General features: G+C 32.2%; 1 protein-coding gene across 2 annotated transcripts in view; it reads right to left on the bottom strand.

The window, feature by feature from the left end:
• Positions 1 to 19133, bottom strand: part of LOC124538765 (probable serine/threonine-protein kinase kinX) — a 38722-nt gene extending 19589 nt beyond the window's left edge. The window contains exon 1 of one of the 2 annotated variants that reach the window (XM_047115947.1): positions 18942 to 19133. The gene's annotated coding sequence lies outside the window, so the exon portion shown is untranslated. Of the gene's footprint in view, positions 1 to 18766; positions 18860 to 18941 lie in introns of those variants that run through there. The other variant, XM_047115948.1, reaches the window with a different exon arrangement.
• Positions 19134 to 23570: the final 4437 nt, after the last annotated feature.

Raw genomic sequence — 23570 nt, 5'->3', positions numbered from 1 at the left:
CAGCACCTTTATACATATATGTTAATACTGGTACTCGTATTGTTTTAAAAAACTATTTTAATTCTCATAATATTAAATGTTCGTGCATTACATTAGCGCTCATTCGCTCTATGACATGACATTACTGATATATCTTATATATAAGATAAACAAAATAAAACGTTATTTTAAATTCGTCTAGACTATTTTAAAGTCACCTCTATAATGGAGCGAATAGTGAGAACAACGTTTTATTATCTACTATCACAATTACATGAGTCTTTACGTCAGTACAGTCAGCAGCTGAATTGTTTGATTTAGATGATAACAGATTTTTTTTTGGTTTAAAAAGGCGGTTATTTTCTTGTTATTTAAGTAATCGATCAATAATATCCTGATAAGTAAACTTGTTCCAATATTTAACGCGGATATATACAGATTTGCTTTATATACTTTTTTTTTCATAGTGAAACGATAAAGTATAAACACAAATAGACAGTACCGCTTGTCTTAATTTAACTAACTCTTCGAATATAATCAATGCAATTAATACGGTCAGCAACCTCAGCTCCTATAGTAAATTCGGTTAAAATTTGAATTAATCAAACCACTACAACGACAAACAAATTGAACTTTTGTAACTAAAAAAATTTAAAAAGAAATTAAATAAAAACTTAAATTATTTAATGTTGTCTTAAATTTTCGCGATTACACATTGAAATAAAACTAGCTATAACGGATTTGAATCGCGTATATTAATTATTTTTAACATCCCGACGTTTCGAGCACTTTACAGCGTTCGTGGTCACGGGTAGACTAAGGTGACATTTGTCTATATGAAGAACAAAGGAAATATTATTTACAACTACCGACAACGATTTCTCAATTGGTATCTTGAAACCCACACACACCAACAAATACCTCAATGGTGACTCGCACCACCACCCTAGTCAGTTAGCTACCGTTGGCAAATCTTTATTTCAGAGAGCCCACCACCTCTGCGATGCTGAACACCTAGAGGACGAGCTACGTCAGGTCAAGCTTGCACTCCACCAGAACAAGCTGCCCGTGCCTCGCCAGCATCGCAGAAGCCGTATCAAACCACCCACAGTTGAGCGACAACCTGCATTTCTACCATATGTGAAGGGAGTTACAGACAGGATTAGCAACATCTTGAAGCGAGCTTCAATTAAAACCGTTTACAAGCCTCATAAGAAAGTGAGCCAGTTCTTGAGACCTATCAAGAGTAATATTCCTTTACAAACTGCGGGAGTATATAAATTCGAATGTGAGTGTGGTTTATCTTACATAGGCCAAACAAAGAGGAGTATCGGTACCAGGGTCAAGGAACACATAGGAGATGTCAAAAATAGGCGCTCTTCAAAGTCTGCAGTCTGTGAACATGCTTTGGATAAACCTAACCATTTTATTCGATTTGATAAACCACAGATCCTCGCTAAAGAACACAGATTCATTCCTAGAATGATACGCGAGGCTATTGAAATTCAAAAACATCCGAACTTCAATAGAGAAGATGGTTGGAGACTTTCTAACACCTGGGATCCACTTATTAAAAATTTAAAATCCCAAATCCAACAGACTGCAAGACCTAAAGATACAGCGCCTTCTGCGTGCAACCGGAACGTTACTCAAGATACCAATTGAGAAATCGTTGGCGGTAGTTGTAAATAATATTTCCTTTGTTCTTCATGTCATACAAATGTCACCTTAGTCTACCCGTGACCACGAACGCTGTAAAGTGCTCGAAACGTCGGGATGTTAAAAATAATTAATATACGCAATTCAAATCCGTTATAGCTAGTTTTATTTTAAATTATTTATTTTGCTGACGGTACTCTGTTTCACTACATAATTATGTGTTTGTTTATCGCCTGCGGCCAGTGTTACCGCTGTATTTACTGCAATTACGATTGCAATGAGAAGAATGCCTTTATTAACTTCGCTACAACTCACTAAGTTTACCAACAAAGTGCACATTTGGGATGAAATTATATTACATCCCTAGTTTTTCATCCTGTGCTGTTGAAACTTACTCATTAATTAGATCTTGATAAGACTATATAAAAGTGGAGTGAAAGTCATCTGACTTCATTAACATTCATGAGAGAACCAATTTCGACTATATTTACCAAGTATAGAAAACTTTAAACAAAAACTATCACCAATTTCGCTACAAAAAAAAACTATATTCAATTCCTATTATTAATAATTATATGTAAGTACTTTAAATCGTCATTTGAAGATAAAATTGAATCCTAAAATCTACTACTGGTTTGAATTAACACAAAAATAAATCTAAATATAAACATCTACAAATTCAATCAGCCATAATCTTAGCATAAATACTTTTACACCATAACCATAGCGAAATAAAAATTTGTTATGCTAACGCTACCTTCCTTCCCGACATATGTGTATTTTATCGCCAGTGGGCGCTGTTGCTGCCATATTTACTGCAATTACGGCTGCAGTGAGATGTATGTGCCTTTAATAACTCCTCTAGTACGATACACGTTGGATTTGGAAGAAAAATGTATTTATACAGCTTTAGTATAAGCAATTAATCTATCTACAAATCTACAAATATTATAAATGCAAAAGTTGTCTGTCTGTCGGTCACGCCCAAACCGCTGAATCGAATTTGATGAAATTTTTAAGCTGACGAGCAGCTCATAAAACGCAAGTGAAATCGCGCAACAGCTAGTACACAAAAATAACCGGCTAATTCGACGGGTCCCAAGAATAAAATCGTATCTGCGAAATTCCTACTTTACAGTGTGATGGCTTAAAGTTTTGTAAAACTATGTTTTTCATATACGGTATTGTTCTACTGGTTATCTCAAAAAGTAAACACTTTATTTAAAAGAAAAACACACTACCGTGTAGTTAATGTTATACAGGTTAATAATTAACAATAAAGTCGATTTTGTCTTATTTTTCCATAAGATTTTGTTCTTGGGACCCGTCGAATTGAACACAGTGGATCAAGTATGTATTATCATTATTATAAGAAACTATTGATATGCAATATAATCATAATAATTTTAATAAACCACTGCATTAATTAATTTGTTTCAATAATTGCTGGTTATCTTTATATGTCCAAATTGAATGTTGATTTGTTTTGGAGTGAGTACAATTAGTGAGTTTATGTTCGATAGGACGCCTTGGGAATGAATCGGTCGCCTCCTGACTATTTCTATTAAAAAAAAACAAGCCCCGCTGAGTTTCCTTCACCCGTTCTTCTCTCTCGGCCAGGGTGTTCCTTTTTCCGAACTGGTGATAGTTTTTAATTTGACCATCAATAAGAAAGTGTAATGTTCCTACATTTAATACAGTTATTTGAGTTTGTGTTTAAGCGGGTGAATTATCTAGATTAGACTAACTACTGCAATCGAGTTCTCGAACTTTTTCGACAACTGACAAACTATATTTTTTTATTATTAAAAATTCGCGTAGATTACTTATTTTAGTATAATAGTAGTAAAACCGACAGTGGTGGATTTACCAATAGGCTAAGTAGGCTGGAGCCTAGGGCGGCAGATTTAGAGGAGCGGCAAATTTAGCTCAAAATTGTTATTATCTTACAGAAATAAATAAAAAAAATTATAATGATATGTACACATTACTTCCATAATCGGTATACTCATCCCTACAAAGCGGGTTGGAAAAATAATCTAGTAACTGACAGAAGTATCGCCTAGTTTATAATCATACTAATAACGGAAAAAAACCGATATAATGAAGACGATAGAACACAAATCATAAATGTTGCAAAGTAGGGGCCGCAAAAATTTAATAGCCTGCTAGCTTACTAGCGGAAGATTTGTAAATCCGACACTGAAAACCGAAAAAAACGCACTCAATAATTCAATAAATTACTAGATTCGCTTTTTAATTTATCTCTTCAAGCCGTTACATAATTATCCGTATAAAATGTCAAAGTCGCTTGTCAAAGTAATTTATTTTATGAAAAACCGACGCAGAACCTCTTTCATAATATTAAAAATATACAATTGGTTACGTCATTTTCCATTCATCGATCAGCGATCACGTGACATGATCGCATTACGTCATTTTCATACGTTTCGACGTTATTTTACAAATGAATTGTCTTATCAATATTATCAATACAATGTTATTTATATGATTGCAATTTTTTTAAGTGACAGTTCATGTATTAAATTGTTTAGGGAATGTTTTGTCTTCTATCAAATGTCGAATCAATGATGAATGAAAGAGTGAAATAAGTGTTTAACTAAAATCTGAATGACGTATATTTGTCAGTAAGGCAATTAATGTATTATAATTACTTAACATTACGTACAATTAAAATATAAATCTCTTTTTTAAATTACGTACAATTAAAATATAAATCTCTTTTTTAAATTTTTTGATGCAATGTTGATATTATCATCATCATCGTCATCATTACATAGTATAAAACAAAGTCGGTTACCGCTGTATCTCACTATGATTAGATCTTTAAAATTATGCAACTGACTTTGATGCGTTATTTTGAAATAGATAAAGTAATTTGAGAGGAAGTTTTTGGATATAATACGCTGATAATAATTTAGATATTCTCTACTATATTTAGTATCAGCATTGCACCCGTGCGAAGGCGCGACTAGTGTATATATAAAAAGGTCACATGTGTTTGAGATACGTAAATTTGAATTAAATCACAAAATTGAACATTAATTAATTATAAGCTTGCGTGATAGTGTCCGGAATGCGAGACCTAGGAATTGAAATATTACAGCGATGTAACTGTTTATTGCACACGGTGTGGGCACGGATTAATAGATACGACTGTAATTAAACTATTTTTAACTGATTTAGACGTTTAACTTAATACTAATATTAGATTTCAGAAAGTATACTAAATATTGCTGTAAGGAGTCGAGATGGCCCAGTGGTTAGAACGCGTGCATCTTATCCGATGATTGCGGGTTCAAACCCAGGCAAGCACCACTGATTCATGTGCTTAATTTGTCTTTATAATTCATCTAGTGCTCAGCGGTGAAGGAAAACATCCGGAGGAAACCTGCATGTGAAAAATTTCATAAAAATTCTGCCACATGTGTATTCCACCAACCCGCATTGGAACAACGTGGTCGAATATGTTCCAAACCATCTCCTCAAAGGGAGAGGAGGAATTTAGCCCAGCAGTGGGAATTTACAGGCTGTTGTTGTTGTTGTTGCTGTAAGGCGGTATTCCTGATTGGTTTTATTGTTTGAATATTATGAGTACCCAAGGATTGGCCGTATTATATTGTGCCTTAAAAATAACATAATGTGGCTTGAAGTCCTCAAGCGCTAGACCTGAACTCTAAGGGATCACATCGAAATGGCGCCCAATCTGATTATAAATAATTAAATCATATGTCTTCGACAAAAAATACGTTATAAATATTTCTATAATATATACCTTATTTTAGAATATACTACTACATAAACAATGAAATTATTATAACAATGTAGACGCACTATGTAAAAAAACAAAAAAAATCATATGTGTATATGTGTGTATGTATATTTTTGGTTTTATGTGAATGTGGTGTGTGTGTGTGTGTGTGTGTGTGTGTGTGTGTGTGTGTGTGTGTGTGTGTTTATGTGTTAAGGATATTTAACAAACTTAGTAATGTAAATCTATTACCAACAGAAAAACATTCCTCAACACCAAATATAATTAAAACCTCCTTTAAACAGAAATTAACCAAATTTAAGAAGTACAAGTACGTTATAACGTCTTTAAAAATGGAAAAATATTATCCGACGTTGGAGTTCATTAACACTTGGCACATCCCACCTGGCTGACCTAACGTGACGTCACGATATTGGCACACCTCCATCTGAGATTTTATTCCATTCTACAAATGGGTCTATAAAATTGCACTCATATCCCAGACGATGCTTTATTACGTATACTTCAATTATTTAATCTGCTAAAAATGGCGACCATTAGTGTCCTACAATTAAATGTATGATTTCACTTGAATATCATTAATTATTTGTGCAATTTGTTTAAAATAATAACAGATGAAAGTTATGATTTATATTTTATTAATATTAAATATCATATAAATTGATTTTATCATAAATTGTCACTTGTCAAAGTGTGACTAAATGCAGAACGCTGATTGGTCGGTTTTTAAGTCATCAGCTACAATCGACCAATTACAATTCAGATTAAAGTGAAATTTAAAAAATTTATTAACTTGACAGTTTTGACCGTTACACAATAATTTTTATTTTAAATTAACACACTTGTTTTTATTGCTACAAGTATTTAAAACTGGATATTACTTTATAGATATGGTGTGGTCACACAGCAAACGTACGAGAAATGAAGTATTCCGATACGGACTCTTCTAATGACGTCAATATCTACTCGCAAACTTCAGTGTTTTGAACAAGACATTTATTTATTGTAAAAAGTTACACCATCGACTTATCACTAAACACTTAAAACAAAATATATATTTAATATGGGTAACATTCGAGGTGATACATCTTTATAGGTGTAAACAACATTGACGTTCAAAATTAGTAACCAAACTAACCTATGTAAAATATAAAATCTTATTTTAAACTAAATTATGTAATAAATTTAAGAATTAAGAAATAACGAAAACAAATCATAAAAGCTAATTATAAAATTTAAAAAAGAACAAAACTTAAACATATTTCTTATAGGGTGTGAGATCGAACTATGAGATCTTTGGAATGTTTAACAAAATAATTTATATTATTGTGAAAGATGTCAATATCGCCGTTAGATGACAAGTCATTAAACGAATTCATAAGTCTGTTAAGAGGAGCATATTTACCCAAATTTGTTTTAGATGTTACAGTGGTAAAGGGTTTTTCAATTGGACGTCTAGGTATAGTACGAGGAACTGCTAAGTTGATATGCTGGATTAATTCAGGTGAAGATATATCTCCGTGGATTAGCTTGTATAAGGTCAAGGTATCAGTGATTTGACGGCGCATTTCAAGCGATATAATTTTAAAGTGAGCTAGTCTCGTATTATAGTTAGCTCGATACGGACAAGTGCGATCTTTATAAGCTAAAAAACGGGTAAAATTACGCTGTATACGTTCTAATCTTTCGACATGAATTTTATAAGACGGGTTCCAAATTGAAGAGGCATATTCGAGGTGAGATCTTACAAGGGAATTATACACACAAAGCAAAGTAGGTATATTTTTGAAGTCCTGGCCAGTGCGTTTTAAAAAACCTAACACCTTCCATGCCTTCAGTATAATGGTATCTAGGTGATTATTAAAGTTTAATTTACTATCCATTATTACTCCCAGGTCACGAATTGTATTAGACTCAACTAAAACAGTGTTAGAAATTGAGTAATTGGATGAAATCGGGTTTCTGTTTCTAGTAAATTTGATATGAACACATTTATTGATGTTGATATCCATTTTGTGTATTTCGCACCATTTAGAGAGAGCATCTATATCTGCTTGAAGTAGGGTAATATCGGATGGTGATTTAATAGGCCTATATATTTTTAGGTCATCAGCGAAAATTAAGCACTTACTAAATTTAACATCTTTTGAAATATCATTGATAAAAACTAGGAAAAGTATCGGACCTAGATGAGACCCTTGGGGAACACCAGATGTAGGCACAAATGCAAAAGAAGTATAGCCATGTGTAATAACACGCTGTGATCGATTTTTTAGGTAAGATTTGACCCAACCTAACAGACTACCATGAATACCGTAATGTTCTAACTTTGTCAGTAATATGGCGTGGTTTACCTTATCGAATGCGCTACTGAAGTCAGTATAAATAGCATCTATTTGAGTTTTATCATCAACATTCTTGGAAAGATCAATTACGTAGTTTAAGAGATTACTAATTGTGGACCTATTCTGTCTAAAGCCATGCTGTTGCTCGGATAGAATATTTTTAAAATAATGAGTTATAACTGGACAGATTAGTTTTTCAAAGAGTTTTGGAATTGTACTCAATATTGAAATTGGACGGTAGTTTTTCACATTACGCTTATCGCCTTTTTTATAAATTGGTACTATATTAGCAGCTTTCCATATCTCAGGAAATATCGCCGATTGTAAGGATTTCGAAAATAATATTTTTAGAGGAAGCGTTAAGTGCTTACGTGTCATCTTTATAAATACTGGAGGAATTCCATCTGGACCAGCACCTTTGCTTATGTCAACGGACTTTAGGGCTTTAGAAATCATTTCTTCCGTTAAATTAATTTTATTGAGGGAGAATTGAGGAAAACACTCAGATAAACTTGGCGTAAAGTTTATATCAGGAGGAGAAAATACTAATGAAAACTGTGAGGCAAATAAATTACAAATATCCTCACCGGTGTGAGCTACCTTATTCTCTAGGAACATTTCTTTTGGTAAGTCTGAAGAATCCTTCCGATGATCTTTCACAAAGGACCATAATCTCTTTGGATTTTTTAGAATAGATTCTTCTGTGAGATTTAGATAGTTGCTATAACATGAAACTATTAAGGAATCCACTCTATCACTACTTAATCTAAGTTCTAGCTGGTCTCTGGGATTTTTATATATTTTGTATCTTGTAAGAATTTTGTTGCGTTCCGCAATAAGTTTGATCAAATTGCGCGTAAACCATGACGGATATTTTAAATTACGAGGTTTTGTTTTAGGAACAGTTGAATTGATAACGATAGTAAGCAAATCATAAAATTTTGCAACGGCCATATCGACATCTTCAAAATGGGATAGCTCTAGTTCCCAATCTATTTGACTTAACTTTAAGTTAACTAATGAGTAATTGGCCTTTTTAAAATTATGCAAAGCAAACTGTTTTTTAATAATGTGAGAAGAAATATTTGGTTTAAAGTCAATTTCTAAAGCAGGATGATGTAAATCAATTTTTGTTAATGGCCTAAGGCTTTCACTCACGGATAGAGCTCCACTGTTACTCAGAATTAAGTCAAGAATTCGGTTATTGTGATTTTTTACATTGTTAAATTGTGACAAGTTGTTGTGTGACATAAAATCCACGAATAGGTATCCGAGATTACAGTTATAATTAATAGGAGACATAATATGGGTGTCGTCACATTTATCTGACCAATCTATGAAGCCGAGATTAAAGTCACCCAGAATTATAATATCACTAGCGTGAGATTGCATAACTAAGCTAATATTTTCTAGTATTAAGTCCAGTGATGTACTTGTTACTGGCGGAGGAAGATAGAGGACACAAAATAAAATTTCCTTTGAGCCAGGTTCGTCAGACTTAACAGAGACCCACAAATCTTCTAGACAACTTTCAAAGAGTTCGATTCGCTTAGAACAAAGATTTTTGGAGACAGCTAATAAGACACCCCCTCCAGATTTGCCAGAAAGTGAAGTCGATGAGCGGTCTCTGCGATACACTATATATTTATTACTAAATACTTCACTATCATGGACACTGTCATCCAACCATGTCTCTGTACCAGCAATTATATCAAAATCGGATGTTAATGAAGACAATCTTATACATTTGGTTTTAGTTTTAATTCCTCTAAAGTTTTGATAGTAGACCTTGAATTCTAAGCAGATAAATATACGGACATTATGTAAGGTAATTTTTTATTCAAAGGTTGTCAAGAGATTCGTAACATTTGATTTGCTTGGCAGGTGATTGGTCATTTTTACGTACGAATATCCTTCCGTTACGGACCCAAGTATATCTGTATTCTTTTTCTCGTGCAACTTATCGAGTGCGTGCATGAAGAGCTTTAAAATGTGGTGATAGGTGTTCGGAGACATATATTGGCGATTTGTAAGTGCTGTATCCCAGATGACTAGAGTTAAGTTTATTCGTTAAATTTCTTTTGTTGAATTTGGTAACACCTGCTAATATTTCATCTCTAGATCTAGAAGTCGGTAACTTAACAATAACAGCACGAGGTCTTGGGTTGGAGTCGTCTATTTTTCGTACCCTAGTACAGGACAGAATATCGGAGTCGTTTATTGGTATTGAGATTGCAGCGCATAATTGCTTGACAACAGAATTTAAGTTTTCAGATTTATTTTCTGGTATACCATTAATCTCCACGTTCGTTTCACGCGAATGTTGTTCAATTAGGTTAAGTCTATTAGAGAGATCATTGACTTTACAAGTAAGATTTGCATTTTCTTTACTTAAAATTTTAATTTTATCATCAGAAGCCAGAAGGTCGGATTTTAAACGATCGTATTCGGCACTGAGAAATTCTATGCAATGTTTAAGATCGCTCAATGTGGCCAATTCGCTTTTTAAAACTGCTAATTCTTTCATTATAGTAGATTCTAATGTCGTTTTAATTGAATTATCTATTGAAGTCTGAATCTCATTTCGAATACTTGCGAGTAGTGTTGAATCAACAGAACTTGACGCATAGGGTGATGCAAAAGAGTCATTATCTGCTTTTTCACTTATGGTGTTATTGTGACTACCTCTTGGCTGAGCGAATTTGAGTGAACACATGGCGGTGGATGCTTTCAAATTATAGAACTTTTCTTCTTTGTTTTTACATTTAAGACATTTCCATTTATCTTTCGAATCTTTTTCTGTCGGAGAAGGACGCTGGTGAGATATATTAGCGCATTCAATACAATACGTATCCTTACAAATCAAACAATTAAGAAAATCTTTGTTTGTAATTTTGTTTGAGCAACCAGCACACGACTTTATTTTCGGTGGCATTATTAAATATTTTCGAAAAGATAAATAAAAATTATCAAGATGTTGGTATTTGCTACGTAATGTGTGACTGCTTCACTACAAGCGAGTAGCAAAAGAATAATAACTCAATTATGCTTTACCGTTGTACTGTGGCAATAAAGTGGAGGCCCAGAAGGTCGTAAACGCCGTGCAAACAGCGTCGCTTACGCGTATTCGTCAATAGTGCGACAAAATGCGATTTAAACTGTTATTTTTTCAAACTTTTCTAATGTTTTTTATTTATTTATATTATTAAACACATCAAACACTGGTTTCACTTTATGACACAATAATAATTAATAGGTGTTACTTTATCTTATTACACTATTTTATTACTTGACAAAGTTGGTTTAACTAATTAAATACATTTTTAAAGTGGGAACGCATGAAAAACGGTTAGTTCGGTTACGTTGCCGTATTCATAGATAATATCGAAATATCGAGCTCCACCAAATAAAAATAAAAGACATGGTAAATATACCATTTTAAATATATGCGTACTATATTTCATGACGTTTTTTATTAATATGTTTTTTTTTAAACCGTGACCGTCTCGAGTTAATATATGTTAACCCTAAGACTGTTCTTAAGAACTTATTGAAAAATATTAAAAATGTAAATAAAAAGTAAGGCGAAAGTAAAGTATTGAAGTATGGTTGGGTGTTCACTTTTTCATATCAATAGGACATGTTAAGTATCATTGTGTTGTTTTGTATTGTTATTGTTTTTTTTTTCGTATATTAAGTTAGTGAATACTTATAGTTGGTTAATAAGTTTTTATTTTTGTTGTTTTTATTTTTTTTGTTTTAAATTTTTTATACTTCTTATTCTTTTATTATGTACTGTGTCCTAATAAAAATTTCTTTCTTTGTTTTATTTATCATTACGATAGATTTGTTTTATTGTCTTACGTAAATACATGTCGATAATCGAATAGTTATGTAGTAAACAATTTGTCGTAAGCATAATCCATACAAAATAAAAGTTTTCAAAGTGTAAACATGTTTCGAATAGTTCGTTTACTTCGTGGCCATCGAATCTGTGTAACTTGAGCGCAGTTCTGGCACTCGAAGAACGAAAAGTATCGATGGAGACGAGGGTTCATTACAGACGATATCAGCTCTCCAAACTTTATTACATACAGATAATCTTTGAATTCAATTCTTTACCAGGTGACTCCGATTCATCCTCCTTGGTAGGATGTATTTTTTCATTATGTCTCTATTTAGTGCAGTTATTCGTACATATAAAACAACAAACAACAGCAGCCTGTAAATTCCCACTGCTGGGCTAAAGGCCTCCTCTCCTTTTTGAGGAGATGGTTTGGAACATATTCCACCACGCTGTTCCAATGCGGGTTGGTGGAATACACATGTGGCAGAATTTCTATGAAATTTGTCACATGCACGCGTTCTAACCACTGGGCCATCTCGACTCATATATTTATTTATTATTTTTTGTAACGTTTGGATAATTTTCATATATCATACACGTATCACATATACATAAAGGTTAAGATATTATATAATACTAGCTGTGCCGACTTCGAGCGTTTGAATTTAACAAAATAGTTATTGTTGTAGCCTAAGTTACTCCTTATTACATGTGCTATCTGGCGGTGAAAGTCCCTTCAAAATCGGTGCAGACATTCCAAAAATTATCCAGAACAAACAGAAGGATAGACGGACAAAAATATACATATGCTAAGTACATATAAGAAACGGTTATTTTAATAATACAAACAGACACTCGAATTTTATTATATGTATTATCTATACATTTAAAATTATATGTTGCGTATTTGTATTGACGGTCGTGGATCCCGCTGAGTAACGTTATTAACTAGGAACAGTTAATACCACTTGCTTACCGTGAAAAAAATAAACATATTTGTATGATAAACAACGATATTATTAGTTCCTTTGATCATCCGTTCAAAGGCTACAGATAACCCGAACCGCTTAACTTGACTGACAGTTGTCTTGAATTCGTGATATATATAACTCCAATGAACATTATGGTAACGAAGATCAATTATATATTTTTTTATATGTGTCTTTATTTTTTTAAATAATAATCAAACGCGCAGAAAACGTTTTATGTTTCTACAAAAGATTAAAATAAATTTACAAATAAATACAGAGGCTTGTATTTTGTTGTACACGAACAAAGTTTTGACTCAGCAGTAGGAAATCTAAGAGTTGTAAACGAACCAACTATATACTAAATGAAATCATATATTTTCGACAAAAATATGCCTGGCATGCGAACCTTTCCTTTAGAGTATACTGTTACATAAAATATCAAATTATTTTAAGAATGTAGACTCACTATGTAAGACATATATACATAGGTATATGTTATGTGTGCTTATGTTTGTTTGTGTATGAAAGTGTGTGTCTGCGTATGTGTCTGAATGTGTGTACCTATGTGTATGTCTGTATTTTGATTTGTGTCTATATGTGTGTGGGGGGGATGGTGTGCCTGTATGTACGTGTGATTGAGTGTTTGTGTACAAGTATGTGTGTATGTACGAGTGAGAGTGTGATTGCACGTATATGTAAGTCCTTAATATTGCGTCTGATATTTACTTTATAAATTAAAACAAAACATATAAATATATAAATTAATACTATTAAAGGACGAGGAAAAAATTTAAGGTCAGAAAGTTAACACTTTTTCGTACCTACTATTTTCTGTAAGAGTCCGTAATAATCTCATTATTATAAGTTAGAGAAGAATATAATATGGAATACAATAAATTATTGACTCATACACGACTGTGTGAGTTAGGTTAAATATATATCTAGTTAGAGGGTTGCATGGCAAAATAACTAAATCAAAACGGGTCAACTTTATTATCCTAGTAATGACAGCTACGCCTAACTCGCAAAACACCACACAGCTTTATTAGCGTTAATTTGTACGTGACCAACTGTTGTCCATTGTCTTTTAAGACGCGTCCATTTTGACAGTCTATATTTGAAATGCACCCAGACAATGTCATAAATCTCCTGACACACCTGAGGTAACGTCATACCGTTGCCGCCATATGTTACGTCATAATTACGTAAAGTTAATGACTGAACTCAGGTGTAAATAATTGCGAGGAAACTCCGAACAAATATATCTATTTCATTTCAATCTATAAAAGCGAAAGAGATGGTTATATTTGTTATACTTAAGTCTTCGGACTTCAAATTAATAATAAGAAGATAAGCTTTATTTGCTTAAGCTTAGCTTAGCGAAGCCGAGACGGGTAGCCAGTCAAGCTATTGGTTTACGTGGCGCCCGCCAGCTAAGCTCCCGGACGCCATGTTTTTTCCCGATATCTTTAACAACCATCGTACATTGTTAACCAATCTTCTCAAAATAATAATCTATACTAATATAAATTATAAAGGGATAAGTTATGATTGTATGTTGGAGTAATCTCCGGAACTAAAAAAAATGCTGATGTAGCTACATTATTCCTGAGTGTTACAGGGTACAAATTACACTTTCGAGTATATAATTGTATATGATAGCCGAACCGAAGAATCTACTTTCCGAACCGGTGGTAGCTTCACTTAAAATAGTTATTAATTGACGATTCGATAGTGCTTGTAAAAACCTACTCGTATACAATAAAAAGTAAATAAAATAAAATAAAAATAACCATATTCACTTGTACAAAGTATATTTTGATTTTGAACTAAAATTCTTGTCGAAGTCAAACCTCTTACAACACGATATCTTTGAAGGTACCGACTACAAATTAAGTGCAACCAATAAATCGTTTGCTGCGAAATATTTAGCATCCTTTAGTTACAGCCGTATGAAGCCGGGTCGGTTTTTATTATTAATCCGTTCATTGGTGAAAGCCGTATGAAAATCCGTTCGGCAGTTTTTGAGATTAACTTTTTTTGTGTTATAAAGGTAATATATAAAGGTAAATTGTGCACCGGATGTTAAGACGCCCATAGATATGCGGGCTGTAAGAAAACCATTGCTTATATAACTAATGCGCTTCGAACCTCAGAAAGTAAAAATGAATGTCGACGAAATGATTGACCAAGTTTTCATTAAATAATAAATAAATATTAGACAACATCACATACAATACTCTGATCCCAATGTAAGTAGCTAAAGCACTTGTGTTATGGAAAATCAGAAGTAACATCGGTACCACAAACACCAAGACCGAAAACAACATAGAAAACTAATTAACTTTTTCTACATCGACTCAGCCGGGAATCGAACACAGGACCTTGGAGTGGCGTATCTATGAAAACCAGTGTGAACACTACTCGACTACGGAGGTCGTTGAAGTAAGTTCTTATATCCCTTGTGCCTGTAATGTGTTATCTCGGTCAGGCTGACAGACGCGGCGAGGGACTTTTGTTTATCTGTGTTGATGTTTAGTATCGGTACTTTTCCAACGTCTTTCTATTTACTTCATCCCTACTATCAATACTACTTGAATAAAAACATTAACAATTCGATAACCACGCACTGTAAGGCTGAAAAGGTTATGAAGAAGCAACTAGAATAGTTTGTGTAATAATATGATTTATGAAATAGACTAGCAACCCAGCAGGCTTCGCACGGGTGCAATACAGATGTACTACAGATTTTTTTAATTACGACATTACATTAGACGCTTCCAAAATTATCAGTGTTTATTAACTAAATAGTAAAACTTTTAATTTTAAAAATGTAAGCATACATAGAGACAGCGGTAAGGCACTTTGTTTTATACTATGTAATGAAGACGTTAATGATGATATACAATAAACACAAAGTAATTAAATTATTATTTTAAATTGCAAATAATATTAAGAAACGACAGTAAATAGTATAGATTTATAGAATATATACCTAATAATCTGATGTCATTAAGCGTCAATAGCTCTATGTAAAAAGTCGGAAGATTGATCCTGATCCTTTGGGCTCTTTTCGTCCTCACTTCTAACATAAGTGATTAGCTTAAAGGTAAATAGGTATATTAGTAATTCCTTACTTTCATTTCAGGCATTGCCTGTATTCTAATTAAAAAAAGCATTGTATAAAAATAATTCAAGACGCAGCATTGCAAAACCATTGACGTGCTTCATAATTAAATATTATACAGGGTTATTGGTAATATTTGGTTATTGGTCTATTTGCAACAATTTTTTACCCCCAAATGCGTATGGTGGTAATGTATATGGGGGTTAAAATTACTGCAAATAGTCACCCCTATCACCTCCTAATGGGTGTACGTCGAATTACCAATAACCCTGTATATTAACATAGTCCTCCTCTTTAACCATAGACACAACACTAAGCGAAAATGCTTAGCCGCTATATTTTTATGTCATCAAACTATACTCAAGATAACTAGTCAAATAACATGAAGCCAATGATTTTACCAACAGAATAACAATAATAATTTCACCATCCCTACAATAGGATATAATTCAAGCAGACGAAAACGTCTGCGGTGTGTTATAATTTGCAGCAAATTTCGCTTTATTACCTAACGTCTGCCAAATGAAATAATATGTTTGGCACTGAAATGTTTACGTCTTTTTTAACCGAAGCTATTACGAAATCTGTTGGAACGTATCACGTTTTCACAATAAATAATTTTCGTTTACACATATAATAAAACTGTAACAATGTATTCCTGAGCCGAGATGGCCCAGTGGTTAGAACACGTACATTGTAATCGATGATTGCGGGTTCAAATCCAGGCAAGCGTCACTAAGTTTTCATGTGCTTAATTTGAATTAATAATTCACCTCGTGCTCAGCGGCGAAGGAAAACATCTATATACCCTTTAAAACTAGAGTAATAAATACAACTTCTTATATAAACGCTCATCTTTGTGACGGTTTTGTAATACATCCCGAATTCGACCATTGGTCCTACCAAGTCAGACTAGCCGACTACACAGGAATTATTATAATGCACATTATGTGCACATTACTCTGTGCCAGTGTTGGGCATTAATCAAGCAATTGTCAATTATTTTATTAATTGACTAAAAAAGTAATTGCAATTAAATTAATTACAATTAAATTAATCGCAATTACACTTTTAATTGCACCTTGCAATTAAATTAATTTGATTAACGTGTGTCAATTGCAACTTACAATTAAAATAATTGCAATTAACTTTTTCAATTGTTTTATAAAACAATTAAAACTAACAATTAACTTTATATATCAAAATGAAATTAGTAAAGATTTAGGAAAATTAAGCTATAAGTATTAGACTTCAGACGAATAAAAATGTGGTCAAAGGCTCTTAAGTATAGCTTATTTTTTCTAAATCTCTCTTTCCACAGAAAAAAAGTGTTTCTTTTTATATTATATAATATAAAGTTGCATTGATCAATATTTCCGCAGCGTAGGTGTAAAACAAAAACATTTCAAGTCGTCGTGTTCGTTCAAGTCTTTTATTTGTTGCTAACATATTTATTTAACTACATGAAAAGATGGGGGCACTATTCTACTACCCGGAACCACACGGGTATATTGTATATTTATATGTACCAGCTTTATATTATAGCAGTATTTTTAATTGTTATTTTTTAATTAAAATTAACAAAACAATTAAAAATTAATTAATTGTTAATTGTTACTAATACAGTTAACAATTAATTAATTGTTAGTTGTGATTTTCCACAATTACAATTGATTAATTGTTAACTGTATTAGTAACAATTAACAATTAATTAATTGTTAATCTTTAATTGTTCTTGCAATTAAAATTTGCCCAACACTGCTCTGTGCACTCGTAATCCGATGGTACGGATAATGCGACGCGGCCGGAAAGACTTGACGGACTTTACACGCTTTCAGATCCACGGATGTGTAAACACTGCTTAGATAACAATACCTAACTCTTCTTAGGATATTAAATAAGCAACATAACTCAAATAACAAGATACGATGTTTGTTTCTGATTACAGATTTTAATGACTTTTAACTTTTCAGAATTTTTTTATGGGATATCTGTGAGTATACCACGTGTTACATTTTTATCATAAAGCGAATAAAATCACATGTTTTATTAAATATTAATGTAAAATTCAAGGTACTAGATTAACTTTTATGAAAGAAACAAAAATCTCTAAAAGAATACAATATAATTAATTCAATAGAATCTACCAAATATTCAAATGCTCACTTTCTCACTCGTGATTGTAAACTGTAGCTTAGTGTTTTGGTATTAGCCTTACCCCCCTCCCCCTCTTTCTTAGAAACATAATACAAAAACTATATGACGAATTGATGAATGTAATATAGATGATAATGAACAAAGAAGTAAGGTATAATCTATTTTTAAAAGCGAAATGCCACTCACGGATCTCAGAAACGATAACACCTACAAACTTGAAATTTGGCAGGTAGGTTCCTTATAGGATGTAAACATCCGCTGTGAATGGATTTTAACGAAATTCTACCCCTGAAGGGGTAAAATTGGGGTTGAAATTAATATATTGAATAATATATAATTAGTACAACGACCATCCATTTATTTCACATCCGAGGTGTTTATTACAAAATATAAAACGTAGACGAGGCCTCAAATTGGCACGAGGTCGTTACTCGAAATAAATTCAAAATTAATTTCATACTGCATTTATGTTGCGACAGCGCGTAAAAAGTTAACGCCGCCCACGCTATCATCGAAAATAATCTACATATTCCACGCAACTGGCGACTTCCATCTGAATTCTTACGTTTTAAAAAAACCGCCCAGTAGGTATTTCACTAAATATAAATTATCTACCTATAACACTTAATTTAGTTGCTGTTTAAAGTACTACACATGTTCTGACTCTCAAGATGAGCTAAGTTACGAACTAAGTTAATATGATCAAGTTATAATAGCTAGCGAGCTTCATGCACTAAAAACTTTATCGTAGACGAAAAACAATTTTACACGATAAACTTAAGCACCTGAAGAATACGCTTAATTAAAACAACTGTTTCGAATAAAGACCGTGATAATTAGTTCGAGTCGTTCGAAAACTGTTTTAATGGATACGTCATATTCACTTACTTTGTTAGCAAAGATTTATTTCACTCATAACAGATATTTGACGCGTCAAAGTCTCGGACACGGTTCGCGGTCGGGGATGGCGCGCGGGCGATGACTGAAGCTTTGTTATCTATGCGAAGTGTATTATAATAATAGTGATAATGACATTGCGAGGTGAAACAGGTGTGATACAAACCTGCGAGCAGTCGACAGCCGTTGAGCGCGCGCACCACACGCCTCCTATCTTCCAGACTGGTACTACCAAGTCACACCGAACTGCGGCCGTAGCGCTCCACAATTCTATTTATAAATCGCTTATAATTTTATTGTTTGAGCGAAATTCTAGCAAAGGCGACAAGCTCCGCCGGACGCAACACTTTGAATGTGTAGTCGGAACTCCCTATTCACTGGACTGGAGATAACGTAATCGCAATATATTCAGCTCCATAACATTATTTTTTTTCACAAGAACTATATATTAATAGTGCTTTCATTGGACTCTGAAAAGTTATCGATCATTTTAAGAAGATATTTAAAATGTTTTCTTTATTATAGAAATGTGACCTTTATATTCGGCGTGAGATTCGAAATGTAAATCGAATCTATTTCGAGGTGGTTTACGTTACGAATGTTGGCAATATCGATGGTAACGTGTAGATCAAACTAACTAAAATTATCTCTTATTATAAAACACGCGTTCACAAACAAGTCCATAAACCTCGCCGGTTGCTGATAAAACTTAATACAATAACTTCATATACAGGGATTTAATAGCGCTGTCAGAAAATACTATAACATAGAATAGATGAGATTTTTGTTAAATTATTAGAAAATACTAAATATATATGCGGTGTTAAAATCAACCAGTTAAAATCAGTGTATTATATAATAATATGCTTTGTTTATTAACGATTTAATTAATGATTTTAATATTAAATTTTAAGCTTATTCAGAGGCAAATTTAAACGTATATTTCTATCAGTTAGAAACTACGTATAAGAGATGTTTATCCTACATTAGTTTTACACTATATGATGTGTGGCTATTCGTATATTTAAATTAATTAGTTTTTTAAAACTACTAAAAAAATGAGAGAATTTCAAACATTTAAACAAAAATGTAAACATTTGTCAAACTTTTCAATTTTCATTTTTAAGATAATTTACATTTTGTTACAAAAAATAACTAATAGCTTCGAAATTATCCCTCGAATATTTTACGCAGTCAATAATGAAACTAAATACTGGAAAACGTACACCGCCCCAGTCCCTACAACCTAGATAGTAAATGCATCCTGAACACTGCCTACAGTTAATTCCATGTTGCATTTATTATATTTACATTATAAATATAAATGCGAAAGTAATTCCTATCTAAAAGATACTCTTAGACTTTGCATTCTCAACGAAACTAAATTTGATAAAATGAAGCTATTTTGAAACCTAAGACAAAAAGATATAAGACATCTGAATAAAATACATTATTAATTAAGCCGTTTCGTAAATTCAAATCGTTTGTAAAAAATACATTAGTAGAAAAACCATATTATTCGAAACAAGATCTTATAGATGATAAAAAAGCGCGGAGTTAATACATATTGACTTCCAAGCAGGATATATTAATTTAAATAATTGTATTAACTTACATGACTTTGTATTTTTTAAATGTTAAAAAAGAGTAACTACTGAATTTCTTAGCTTCACTTAATTGTAAAATGACTATTCAAAAGTGCTTGTAAAAGCCTACTTGAATAAAGTTTATTTTGATTTGATTTAAAAAAGGACATATTGCTACTATTTTATACTTGGCATCAACGATCAACCCCTCAAACACGAGTGAAGTTACGGGCGACAATTACTTTATTATAAATAGACAGGAAAAATGATAAGTATTCTTCTAATAATCGATTTTTTGACGAGTATTTAGCAATATATATATAAAATCTTAGTTATTACTATTTGTTTAGTATTTAATATAATAGCTTTCTATAAATATTTCTTTATGACTGCAATGTCAATTAAATTCTTAGTTTAATAGCTTTTCAATGTACCAACAAAATAGATTATTTCTCCAGTGTCACATAGTTTGAAGAAGACACGAAGAAGATTGATCGGTGTTCTCTAGGAAACACAATCAATTAAATTATGAATATGCGATACGTAGTAATAATTTCCTTGGTAATACAACTAGAACAACACAAATAGACTATTGTATATTGAGGCCACTAGCCTTGACGACGTCACCAGCTGGAAATCCGTATTAGACTATCATAAAATTTACTCATATCTTTTTAGGTGGATTTTAATGACTCTTTTTAGTTGCAATCAGAATTTCGGTACCGTATTTCCAGACGTTTTAAACCGATTATAAAATTAAAAAATAGTATTCGATTTTCAAAATGTTTTAATTGGACATTTTTTTAGATGGAACAAGGTTCTACTTATGTTTTTTTTTTTAATAAGACAGATTAAATTTTGCTTAATTATATCGCAATTTTAGCATTTGCGAAGTTTGTTCTAATTTCAAACAAAATCCAGCGCGTGTTAATTACCGCAAACGCGATCAATGTTTATAGAACACATTAAGCTAAGAATATAATAACGCTTTGTATACAATGACGCGAGCCTCCGAGTTGAACGCATCGCTCATACTCCGAAATAGGTTTAACGGTTCCAATAATAATAAGAATTGTTTACACTGCATTTTTTTAATCAAATTCTTTGAAAAAGGTCTTATTACACCTATTTTATGCATTATGTATTATGCTTTTGCTTATATTGGTGTAATTGTAACAGTTATATTAGAAGTTGTGATGAAATAACTTTTTGTCAAAATAATGTATGTTTTTCTCTCAGAGTAATAAATAATTTTGTTGGAAAATATCTATCATATTTTTAATACGCTCGTAAAACGTTTATCTATAGGGTAACATAAAATTTGGGATATATTTTTCCTTATCACCAACTTATACACATATCAATCTTAAATACGAATTTAACAACAACTTCATTAAAATTAAAACTACTATATCTAGATACAACTAACTACTAATAATTTATTTTGAAATCAATACACATTTCACAAAGAAGAATTTTATTCTCAGAACTTGAAAATCTTAGTTAAATTAACTTGTACCAACCCCGGTCTGTAATTGAATCCAGACGTCTTCAGCGAACCTTATATTGAGTTTACACCGGTAACTAACAAAGTACGAGTTTCTCAAATTGGTAACAGTATATCTTAACGCTATACGATCAGCAAGTTCAACGTATAGTCCTCACATCAAAATGTTGTTGCTAGTGTGAACGAAAACGGAGACGATTCATAAGGCTGTATTCATACAAGACTACTATCAATCGAAACTTATATAATAAAAAAATACGTTAAATTTATTGGCTGAACGTAACAGTACTGGCTGTAAAAATTTGTACCTTTGACAAAAAAAAAGCATTGATATTGTCATATTGGTTTAAGAAAAAATAAATCCATAAAAATTAAAAAAATATATAAAGTATTTAAAAATTAAAACGAAAGTATGAAATTTAGCCAAATAATAAAAAAAACTACATTTTTTTATAATAGCAACATTTTTACCTGTAAAAATGGTACCAAAATCATGTTAATTACTGCAGCAAATTCGCCCTTTCACCTGATAATATAAAGGTATAATAACAACTTAGAAACATCCCTATTAAGTCCTCTTATCAAAAATCAAAATTAAAATATTCTTTATTCAAGTATATTTTGATATATACTGATGTCTTTAAACTAAGGTCCGCAAGGCATCTACAACCCACAAGTATAAACTGAAGACATTATATGATATTGATATACGTTTTAGCTAGGGCTTAACACAACTTGAAAGATATGTGTGTAATTAAAGTACATACAGTCTATTCCAACCATAAGATGACGTAACCTAAATAAACAGCATTTGCCATTTAAATGACGCCATATCATTAGTCGAAATTGATCTATATTCATAAAATGAATTAGCGAAAAAATTGGCGTTACCTCAACGAAATTTATCGGAACTTTGGGAGTATAATTGAAGAATTGTGATGTATTATAAATTAAGGTATATTAACCGTTTGTAGTCCACAAATTGGTGAACTTATAGCAAATTGCATGTAATATGGAAATGTAAGCTTGTTTAGGTTTTATTAGCTTTCATTGAAGTAGACAATATACACAAGACACACATTAATACCTATATAATAAAATATAAGTATATATATTTTTTATTTATATAATTATTCTCTCCGGGGAGAGACTCATTAGGGAGTGTTCAATGACGTACACACGTTACTGAACACTCCCTAAACCAGGAAATGCAATCTAAGGTAACACATTAGACATTAGTGTGATCAGGTTCTAAAACCTTTATAAAACAAAAATTCTTCTTTTACCCGTATAAAGTCGAGCTGAATAATTTGAATTCGGTACAATTATATTCTACAACACAACTATTTATTATTCTTATGTATTATATTATAAAGTTTGAGAGTCCCTGTCGTTTATAGAAAAACAGTTTACAAATGGAAACTCTTTCATTTCCAAGTGTAAAAACTATATATAATAAGTAGTTAAATGTATGAGATACACATATAGAACCGTATATGGTTTTCAACTACTTAAAGTTTTGCTTGCTGGAGTAGCATAGATTGCTCAGCACATGTATTTGGTGATAGGAGTCTGAGCTTACTAAGGTACCACTCACTCATCAGGTATACTACCACCAGTCAACAATACTGAGTATTGTTGTTTTCTGGTTTAAAGGGTGACGGTGTGATATAAGGAATGGTTATTATTTCATAAATTGCCG

Source organism: Vanessa cardui, chromosome 21 (assembly GCF_905220365.1).
Source record: "Vanessa cardui chromosome 21, ilVanCard2.1, whole genome shotgun sequence".
Lineage (NCBI taxonomy): Eukaryota > Metazoa > Arthropoda > Insecta > Lepidoptera > Nymphalidae > Vanessa > Vanessa cardui.
Note: the sequence above shows the minus strand (reverse complement) of the source record. Positions and strands in the feature narration are given on the sequence as shown.